Source organism: Solanum pennellii, chromosome 3, assembly GCF_001406875.1.
Source record: "Solanum pennellii chromosome 3, SPENNV200".
Classification (NCBI taxonomy): Eukaryota; Viridiplantae; Streptophyta; class Magnoliopsida; order Solanales; family Solanaceae; genus Solanum; species Solanum pennellii.
The window spans coordinates 50,607,477-50,619,571 of record NC_028639.1 but is presented as its reverse complement, the minus strand read 5'-3'; the positions used below and the strand labels follow the sequence as shown (position 1 = coordinate 50,619,571).

The following is a 12,095-nucleotide window of genomic DNA, read 5'->3' as shown; positions in this document are numbered from 1 at the left end:
GGCTATTTATGGTTTGTTTCCAATATAATATGATGATCTATGTCGAATATGCTTGTATCTTATGCTTTTACACTAAATTGCATATTTTCAATAAAAATATCCTTTTTAGCATGTTTCAAGGTTTTTATGCATAGATACCATACTTGGTGCATTTTTGTACTAACCCATATTTCTTCTAAATTTTTCCACAAAGTGTAGGTTCTAGTGGTTGAGGCGTTCTTCCTTTGATACAAGCTTGGATCAAATATTCTGATAGCTTGTGGCGAGTACTCATGGATACGAGGACGAGGGATATCTTGTTGTTCATTTTCTTTCATTTGTATTAGACATTCTGATTTTTATTGCAAGGGTTGTGACCCTATCTGATAGTTTGCTTGTAATATATGCTTAAATTAGACAATGCCTAGACTTCCACATTACTTTCATGATAACTTCTTAGACTTGAAATGTGTTGTTTACTCTTTATTATTCTTTACTTATGTGATGATATGATAAGTGGCTTACATAGTGCCTTTAGAGGTGTTATGTTCCATGTTAAGTCTAGGGGGCATCCTTCGGTCGTGAAAAAAGGTAAGATTATGGTTCTATCTTAGGAAAGTAGAGCAACCCATTTTGGTGTGGGAGCCACCGGATTTCATGTTTAGCTCAAATGGTCTCATGTCGGTTAAGACTTATTCCCACTACAATAATATGAACAAGAATATGAATTATGAACTATGGTTACTCAAAAAGCTTTTATATGAGGTTCCAAGATCTTAAAGGTAATAAATATGAATATAGGCCTAAAGAGATTTACTTAGCATGGATGATATTTACGAGTCGTATATATGCATTGCCCAAGTATACTTGAGCATATTTAGGCAGAGTTTCTCTTATGTTATGATTATGATTTATGTAATGACTATGCTTATGACTTATGTTGTTCCACTATCTTGATAATGATGTTCAAGTTTAGTAAATTGCATGCATTCATATAAAATGTCCCTTTTAGCATGCTTTCAATGTTTTTATGCATGACTATTATACTTAGTGCATTTTTATACTAATACCAACTTTTTCTACATTTTCCCCAAGTGTAGCGTCCGGTTCTCAAGGTGATCATCGTTCTGGCTAATTCTTAGATTTGCTTATGATTAAAATGACTCTATAAAATTAGTGGCCTAAAATAAAAATTTTAATAAAATACTTCAATATTATAATCTAATGTAAAATTTAAACTCATTAACTCAAATAATTATACCAACAATAGAAGTAGAAATCGTCTTTCCTTTCCTTCTTTAGTACGGAATAAAAATATAGAAAGCTCAACATTTGAATCCCATTTTGATCCTATATGGGAGAAGAGATTATCAAGAAAGCTAAATAATGGAAAGAATAATAATATGAAAGTGATAATAAATTACTCCATCTGTCTCAAATTACTTGTTCACTTTTGCATTTTGTACACCTATTAAGAATACAATTATGACATAGCGACTTTTTCCATTTACCCTTATTAATTATGATGTAGATTAATTAAAAATATAAGATTTTCAATAAGTTCTATCTTTTTTAAATTAATTAATTGAGGATATAATAGATTAAAAAAATATCCTTTCTTGATTTGTCAAAAGAAACATACTTAATTGGTAACATTTATACGTGAACAATCTATTAACTCAAATAATTACACCAAAAACAGAATTTAAAAATTGTGTTTCCTTATGTTTTCGAATACGGAAAATTTTGATGCGGAAAAAAAATAGAGCAAACTCCCATTCTGATCATAAATGGGAGAGCTTCATTCCAAAATTTTACTATTCACATTCCTGAATTTCTCATGTGTAATGGAAAATAGTGATCAATTTTGCGAAGATTTTCTAATGTTATCTCTGTTTCCACCATTTTAGAAGACATTGTTGTTGATGCATATCCAATTACCTTTGCGAAGATTTTCTGATGTTATCTTTGTTTCCTCATCACTCTTCTTCTGTGACTACTGTTGATTTACCTTTGTGTATGCTTCACCAAGTTTCTCCTCCATCATCTGCAATGTCAAGTTGTACTACTGTTGATTTCTCTTCCATAGACGTCGAAAAGGACTATCATAATTCACCTTTTTTTACTCTCTTTACACAAGTTTCTGAAAACACTTCAAACCCCAATTCTTGTGTCTTTGCTTCATTAAGTCGGGAGTTTAATGCGTCGGGTAACTGTGCTCCTAAAAGATCATTGTTACAGGAATTAGGGGAAGAGAAATTTGTTCCCCTCAAGAAAATCAACCCTAAAAACGAATCAAATGGAGAGGAAGGTCATTGGATAACAAAGAAGCTAACTACAAATGATGTGAATGGAGCTTCAAGGTTATTACTATCTCGACAAGATGTGAATAATTATATATTACCCTTTATGAACAAGGAAGAACATAACATAATTTTTCACAATAGTGTAGAGTTGATGTTATGGTATTTGATATGGATACACAAATAAGCCTTATTTTGACACAAACTAATAGCTTTCACCTTGTCAAAGCATGGACAAAGGATTTTGTCAAAAGGAGGAATCCAAAAGAAGATGATGTGATCTCGATGCGTTAGGAGAAAACCAATTCATGATTTTGCTTTCGAGTTGACACGAGGAATCAACTAGATCTTTAAGATGTTTATTCTTTTTTCTTCATATTTTTTAATTTTTAGTTAGTTATATTGAGCTTTAGTTTGGTGGTCAATTTTGCAAGAATGGATTTAAAGCTTTTTATAATTGCTTCATTTATATAATCATTCTTTGTTCCGAATTGATCTTTACATCTTGTTTTGATGGTTGTTACTTATTATTTTCATAATGCATAGAGTTGTATTATATCATTTCCTATGGTTACTAAGTAAAACACAAACAATTTGTTAACTTAGTTTGTTCATTGGCAACAGTAAACCAATAGTTTTTGTGACCAAAACTAGAAATTTGCTAATAGGTGTGATTGTAATGTTAGTCTCAGTTGTGCTAACTTTGTAATTCCCAAAGGAATTTGCTGGTTCCATGACAATATTATCTTATAATAAAAATAAAATCAAATTTGGCCCTGACTGTTGATTATCAAGTTTGTACTTTAATTAAGACAACTTAATTAGTGGTATACTGCATTTTAGGTTGTGACAGTGGCGTTTGGGCTGATGTTAAAGATTGATTTTCTAACATGAGTTTTGAGCTATCTCGAGAAATTTTTTATGTATGCTTTGGTAGTGTTATTAAATAGTTTTCGACACCAAACTGAGTGTATGTTTGTTAGGAGCATTTTACATCTAATGAAGGTTTTCTGGTGCGCAAAGAATACATCTCAGGAATCATGTTACTGAAATTCAGCTCAATACATATTCAAACTCCATATAGAGAAGCCTGAATCTTAATAGCATTGTTAGTGCAAAAATAGATATCTTCAGCGATATGCTACCTTTTCTTTTTCAAAGTATGACAAAGTGTAATTTTTTATAGCATAGTTAGAACAATGAAATGATTTTCACTTCTCCATGAATTAATTTTTATTGATTTATATTCTCTACAATAACCTTATACTCATTTCATTTCATATTACTTCGGCGTCATATTAAAAATAGTTGTTTTAATTTATTTGTTCAATTTATGAAATCAAGACAACTTTTGTATATTTTTCTCTTTATACATTTAGTATTAAATTACAAAGAATGTAGTAGTAGAAAATTTAGAGCATGAGACATCATTAATGAGATTAATTTTATTAAAATACATATCTAACTAAATTTTATTAAAAGTGTCTTAAGTCAGTAGGTATCTAGTAATATAATATCACGACCCAAATCGAGTCATGAGTGGCACCCACACTTAACTTCCTAGGTGGGCTAACCAATGAATTCAGCCCCAACTTATATTTGTCATTCAACTTACAAAATACTAACCAAAATACATAAGCTTAAATCTTATTAGTGTAAGAAAGACAAATCCATTAAAGTCTATCATATGTCATTCCTAAAATCTGAAAGTCATCACATCAATGACATATAATCTTCAAATACTAAGTATAAGAGTATTAAAGAAATCAAAATAAATGAATAAAATAGTTTATGTTTCAAAACTAAGGATAACATGTCATGACCAGAGAATCCAAAACGAGCTTGAATGAATAGCTTACCCTGGAACCTGATGTGCTGGAGTCTGGCTAGAGCTGAGGGCAAGTCAAAGTCGTTGGTACACTCGCTACACTGCACAAAATAAAAACACAAGAGGAATCAGTACAGGGCAACACGTACTGAGTAGATATCACCGGCCGACCCAAAATAGTAACTCATATGCATAAATTAATAGTATGAAATCAACTATAGCACTTTGCAGGTGATAAGCAACAAACAACATAAACAAGTGATAAAAAAAATCAAGTACGTAATCAATCACACTATCAAGCACACACACGAGGACTCATGCCTCCACACCACGCTCAACTGGGAAATGGGTTCTTTTTGAGATTGAGTACATTCGGTTAATTAAATATGGTTCCATTAATACTACAGTGTCGGAATATGACACCCGATCCTGTAATACTGTGTTAGAAGGTGACACACTATCCAACAATATTGTTAATTTATCATTTATTATCACCACATTTTACTGCATTAACAATATTTCATCAAGCCTTCTTTATTAAAGAAATCACTTCAATGGAGAAGGTTTTAGATTATAAATTTCACCGTCTTAGGATTTCAGACCAATCACAAACTACACAACCACGCAATCAAGTACATAGAGAACTTCACAATATCATTCAATGCATATCAATCATTATTAAGAGTCTATGTATCATATAGAATAAATCATACCCGACCTCCACCGAAGAATTGAAGTCAAGCAAAGCAAATTCTCTAATTTTTTCCTTCCACCAATGCCTCAGAACGTTTTCGATCTATCAAGTTCACAAGTATACAAGTCTATAGACACTCATATTACTATATGTCTAGCCTAGACAAAAAATATTCACCCAAATCTGTAATCAATTTTCTAAATTTCAAGCCTAGGGTTAAGTTCTAATTTCTCAAAATACTCCCATACATATACTTTAATAGTAATAAATAAATATAGACCATCAAAAAATTTTAAAACCTCATTCAACATTATAAGCAAAAAAAGAAGAAGAAAGAATTGCCGAACCAGTGACTTTGAAAGTTAAAACTTATATAATCTGCACTATCCACAATTCCTCCAATTCCCTTCTTATGATGTTGATGACTTTGAGAGAAGATAATACAAAATTCAATCTAAAAAAGACATGAAAATTTACTGACAGAATGAGAAAATTAAAGGACTGATCAAAATTCAATTTTCCTACTAAGCATACCATTAAGATTTATCAATAATTATCTACAATGATTGGGAAATCATTGATTTTGTACAATTCGTATACCACTTTAATTGCTAAATAGGGATAATATATACCTATTTGGCCTTAAACACTCGAAGCACTTGTCGACCCTCTCTGCTAACCGGCTACCCAGGTGAGTCTTGTCACTTAATCTCTTTCCCAAAATTTATTATGTACCAATATTGCAAAATTTTATTAATTTTATTTCTAACTATGGGCCAAGTTATAAAGGAAATAATAAGTTATGGACTTAGCCCATTAACCACCAACTAACAAAAATTAATTATTTAATGTATATCCACCAACTAAGTAATCATAGTTACAAAACTCGTTCAAAATTACCATTTATCTTTAAGGGAAGAGTTGAAATAGTTCTAGTACTCAAAATGAACTAACGGGTTGTTACAATGAAATGGATAATAAACAACCTAATTGGGGTAAAATATGATGCCTCAATTATTTTTCATTAAGATTCAGACGTATCGATCTGAACATTAAGATGTGGTTTCTAGATCCGAACACTGGTTGACTAAAATTGTTTATTTTTAATATCTGAATATGCACATGATATTAAACATTATACTAATAAAATATTAGTTAAAAATTCATTTCAGTAAAAAAGTAATACTTTATGATAAAAAACAATATTTAAATATTTACATTTGATAAATTAATTAAATTATATGATAAGCTAATAAAATTATCGTAACATGAATATTTTTAAGAATTCAACGTATAACATCTTTTCATAGTAAGAATCATTCAAACGATTAAATCTTGTTCCGGTTCAATTGGTCAAATGAGATAATTTAATAATTAACTAAATTCTAACATTCAACCATTATAAAACGTGTCAAATAATGAAAATATAAAACTCTCAATATTTCTTCTTCGTTACATTAGTTGGAGTGCAAGTTCTTCATGCATATTTCTTATTATCTGCGGAACTGCAAGGCACTAGGCATGTTCATGGCTAGGGTCAAAAAAAAACCAAACCGCAACCGAACCAAATCGGTTAAAAATTGATATTTGATTTTGTTTGGTTTTTAAATTTGAAAAATCGAAACTATTTGGTTTGATTTTGGTTTTACTAAAAATCAACCGCAAAAATAATGAAATCAAACCGATAAATTAGATATATAAATTTTGTAATTATTTATATATTATTCATAAATAAATTAAAAGTATTTGTTAAATTTTATTTAACTTAATTCTTTAATTTTACCATTTTCTCAAGCCCAACACTTTAGTCCAACTATAACAATCATAAGTCAAAGTCCATTTTAGCCTTTACCTACCGTACTTAACATAATATAGTTAGACTTTCTCTTAATTGAATTACTTTATTTGTGTAATGATAACTCTAATATTTCTTAATTGAACCGACGTTAACTTTTTTGTGGATTGTTCATGTACATGATTTTTGTGTCTATCGAAAAACATACGTCCTCAAAAAAATTATTACTTTCAAACCAATTAAACCAGAAAAGTTGAATCAAACTGAACCAAACCGAAGGTCATTCTTTTCGTTTTGTTTGGCTTGATTTTAAAAATTTAAAAATTGACTAGATTGGATTGATTTTGGTTTCAATCAATAACTGACCCAAACAAATCACGAGCACCCTAAATTATGACAATAAGAATGATATTGCATTATTTTTTTTTGTATGCTCTCTTTATGATTTTTCTTTATTTTATATTTAACATAAAAATTTTATGTCTCAAGTCTATAAATTATTTGGCTCAAAACAGTAATTAATGATTAGATGAAGGTCTTTACTAACTAAATATACATACCTTAGGTGTAGTGTTATAAATATAAGGAATATACTACAAATAATATAGAAAAAAAGATATGGGGAGGTAGTAGAATGTTGGATCATCTTGTTCAAATGTCTTGTCTCTGATGAAGGTCTTTTAAAATGGTGAATGGACAACCCTATTTATAGTTTGATAATCATTCCAAAAGTCACCATATTAAGTATAACAATAAGTAGATATATTCTTGTAATAAAAAAATTTATAAAACAAAGGGAATACACATAGATGATAAGTATAAGTTTATGGATAAACTTAATGGACAATTCACTTAGTTCAATGAATTTATAACACTCCCCCTTAGATGTCCATACCTAATGTGTCTCGTGAAAACCTTTCTAGGAAAAACCGGTGGAAAAAGGCCATTGATGGAAAAAGAGTACACACATCTCATAATATGCCTTGAGTACTGCCTTAATAGAAACCTTACCAGAAAAACCCAGTTGGGCTAAAAACATGGTTAAGGAAAAGAGTACAACACGTATTTGACTCCTCACATGAAAGTTTAACTTGACATCTCGGAGATGACTGATTAATAACGTTTCAAAGACACTTAAATTTAGTTATAAGTGTCAAATCGTTAATCAACATATACCTGAACTAAATGAGTTGGGGTCAAATCCCACGGGGAGTGGTACGTGTATAAGAGTCAATTAGGAAGTATGAACATGTTCAAATCAGTCATAGGAACAAAAATATAAAGTAAAAACGTCATTCAAATTAGGGTGTGGGGGATTGGTTTTGATTATCAGCTACAAACAGTGGTAGACAATAATACTTAACAAATAATGAGACGGGTTCTTGGAATGTGATTCGATTATAGGCTAATGTATACAAATGGGTAATTGAAACTATTAATAAATAGCTAGATATTAGTGAGTAAGCTAGGCTATAGAGGAGATAAATTTTCTTTCGAACAATTTGCCTAGAATAAAATTGATTTCTCTCGAACATCAACAAGCATGCAAAATGCGAGCAGCCCACACCTTATTCCATTCACTCTCTTGAGCTGAATGCGTGGGATTGGTTTTAGGATTCACTCTCTCGAGCTGAACCGAGGTCAAACCAATAGCCACTGACTATCAATCAAAAATCTTAGTTCAAAAACCTCTTTCTCGAGCAAGCCAAGAACACAAAGTTAGAACTGCATTTGCAACTACAATTTTTAAACTAAACAACAATTAATGATTAAAGTTACATCCAAATAGCATTTAAACTAACAATTAGCTATACCTATAAATTAAATCAGCCCATAATCCCATCATCACACCCCAAGAATTAGGGTTTTAGCTAGACATCATACAAAAGGTAGGAACTGTTATCAAATTGATCATCCATCAACAAGGTAAGAATAGATTCGTCCTTAAAATGCTCCAATTCGAAGAATCTGAAAGACTCACTTCCAATTTCTCAAAAGTAAAAAACTTCAATTCTTCAAAGCTTAGGAAAAAACTAGAGAACATGTGTCTCCCAATTCAAAACTCAAAAATAGATTATCTCAGATAGGATTCTGATTCTAAGCTAAATGTTCAAAAATATATTTGTTGTCGTCAAAAATATGTTGCGAAGAGTCACACCGTGAAGTAAGTTGAGCTCGCCGAACAACTCAGTTAGCCACCCTTTTGCCACTTTCATCACCCTTTTGTCTTGGTATTCAACATCCTCAAGGTTCTGTAACTTTGGGTGATCTAATAGTGCATAACAGAAATACTCGGTTATCCGTCGACTGTTCATTTCTCTCGCCGACTTGATTTCTTCTCTCAGGGCTTTACACACTGGAACTCTAGGCAGTTTGATTAGCCACTCGGCGACACACCGAGTTCTCTGGGCGATCTTCAGGCTCGCCCTTCTTCATTTCTTCAGCTTGTTTGTTCCTTTTTCCTGTTAGTATCCTTGATTTGTTCCTCAATATATAAACCTGAAGATCATTTACATAAGTTATTATCACAAAATAAGCATTTGAGGACACTAATTCTACATAAACAATGCTCTGAGTCCCAATCTTAGACTCATCAACAGCCCCAACTTAGATTTTTTCTTGTCCTTAAGTTAAACTCAAGTTTAGCAATTCAAAAAGGATGTCTCAAATAGTGCCAGACAGGACTCAAGCATAAATGCACATAACAAGACTCAACTTACTTATGCAAGGATAAATTATGCACACAAAGATTCATGTTGTGACTTACCATTATCAAAGACTCTCAAGTTCACAATACTTTTTTCAAATGCAAGTTCAAGTTCAACAAAGGTACTTAAATGCACTCACAATAAGAATGATTTCATATTCACTCACAATTTTTTTAACAAATTATAGCTCCGGAATCATATACAACTCTCACACTCGCAAAGAAGAACACAAGTGTGACTTCAACCATAGGTTTGCCCTTATTTTCAAATAAACAATCATTTCAGCTCAATCAATATCAACAAGGTCTTTTCAAGGCTTGTAACGGGGTTGAGTGTGAACGTATGGATTAGGCTCAGTGGATGTATCCTCATGATATGTGGTATGAACATCTTTTTTTTTCTTACTTTTATTCAGCATTGTCACTCATGCTCCAAATTCACCCCATTATTCACTTTCATGGGATACCGGACACATTTCTTTTGCAACTTTCACAACTTTGTCGTTCTTTTTCTTTTTCATTCTTCTTTTATTTTTCTCCCTTTTTGTATTGGGGGGTTCCATCTCTGCTAAAACCATGGATAAGTTATGAAGGGGTTCCATCTTTATCAAAACCATAGATAAGGGGGACTTCTTTGCACTTCTTGATTTACCTTCTCTTTTCACCACACCCCAACTTAGGCCTTTTATTCAAATACACTAAAATTCATGAGAATTATGGTGAATGAATAAAGAGTGGCTATAATTTCATCAAGTTTCTTTTGAGAAATGGATAATGCTCAAAAAGGGTTCAAGAAAAGTTTACCTACTCAGAAGGTTGGCCACAAAGAGGTATATTGTCAAATTGTTTCACTCTTCAAAATTGTTGCCTAAGATCATTTCAAGAGTTTGTAGCACTTAGTCAACCAAATCAACGGGGACTACATATTTTTGCTAGTGTGCAATGTTCATCACAAGAGACTCATTCAATAATCAACTAGTCACAACGAGATGCAAATAGTTCACACATTGTCAATGCAACTTCATTTGGCATAATTATAGTCGTGCATTCATTTTTATTCGATTAAGAGCACTATTAAAGTCATCAGTATTGCTCATGATCGATACTCAAATTTGCACATGAATAGCCACAATCAAACACAAAAGGTAGCCAACATTTTTTAGAATGGTCAAAAACATTTGCATTCATAATAAGGAGCTACAAGCTAAGACATCCAAAAAACAATATCAAAACACAATTTAAACATAAAACCCCAAATATATACACAGAATAGTCACAAGAGGTAGGTATGCAAATATCTCACCCTACCACGAACAAAAAGGCAGTTGTTCTCAAATGCACAAAACAATAAAAAATTAATAAAAATGATAGTGAGAGAGGTAAAGAAGGAACCTTTCTACATAGTCGTGTCATCTGTCGGGGCATCAGTGCTCAGTGTCACATCATCAATGGCCCACTAGAATCAGCCATGGTGGTGTCTCTCAATATAATATACATGGGTGAATCTATTGTAACCTCCTCGATCTCTGTAAGGCCCTCAAAGTAGCCTCTTATCGACACCAAGATGCTCCTCATTAATCTCAAGCTCAGACTCAACAACAACCACCTCATCAACTCAAACCTCATCTCCGATGGTAGGCGGAGGCACATCCATATCAATTGGCGTGTTGGGAATCTCCATAGTCCCAAAAATTATGGACATATTTGCGGACTTCAGCTGGTCTACGTCATTACTTAGCTCAGCTTACGGCCTTTAGGGTCATCACCTCATCAGTGGCCCTCTGGCCTCGCTCATACATCGTTATCCTTTCTGCAAAGGCATCAATAGACGCACTAAGAGGTGTCATAGCAGCAGTAAGGGCTCTCCCTATCATCCCAGAAACTGTGGCCTCAAGCCTGGAGGCACGCCTATCCTCCAAATAGACTAGCTACCCTATTTGTAGTAATACATCCTGGGTGAGTGGGGGTCGGGAAGAAGTAGCATACCTAGGAGGCATGGGACTTTTAGAGGGGCTAGGAGTCACAGAAGAAACAACAGTAGATATACTTGAAGGCCTACGGGCCGAAGTAGGTAAAACTACTTCTATAGGTAATGTATTAACAACCTCGGAGGAGTCCACTAGGGCTTCCGTTTTCTTCTCGGCCTCTTTTTCTAGACACTTATCCTTAATACGCGGAATGTCAGTACAAAATGTGGGAGTCACTTCCACACTCTTTTTTCGCATTTAAAGTTACTCGAGCTCTTATGAACAAGTTGGTGATCAGTACTGGAAAAGGGAGAGAGGTTTGCTGCTGTTTGGCCCTCGTGATCATTTCTTGGCCAAGGATCATACCCAAATTAATGCGCTTCCCTGAAATGATAGACCCAAGACGCCATTTTTGTGTGAAGGAATATAGATTCATTCTGAGATGGAATAATGGTGTTGCTCATGAAGCCAAACTAGTAACTCAGTGCCACATTGAAGTCCTTTTTCTAAATCGACACTCCAACCTCGACCCACTTAGGTTTGCAATCCAACAACAAAAGAGCCAACCATTCCTTCATAGTCTCAAGAGACTTGGTCTTGATCATATATTGGTAGTCATCAACAATATTGGCTGTGCATTCTACTACCCATTTATGTAATTGATGTCATACTTTACCTTCTTGCCCCTTAGCCTTTAGTCAGTTAATTGACCGAGGATGAGGAACCTGTGCACGTGGTGCATGGACCACATCCTAGTCTGATACATGAGGAGGAACAATGGCCTGGGGATTCCTTATCCTATATGGATTATTCAACCTTTTG

General features: G+C 33.1%; 1 pseudogene; it reads left to right on the top strand.

Moving 5' to 3' along the window:
• Positions 1 to 1,709: 1,709 nt before the first annotated feature.
• LOC114076495 lies at positions 1,710 to 2,636 on the top strand (annotated as a pseudogene).
• Positions 2,637 to 12,095: the final 9,459 nt, after the last annotated feature.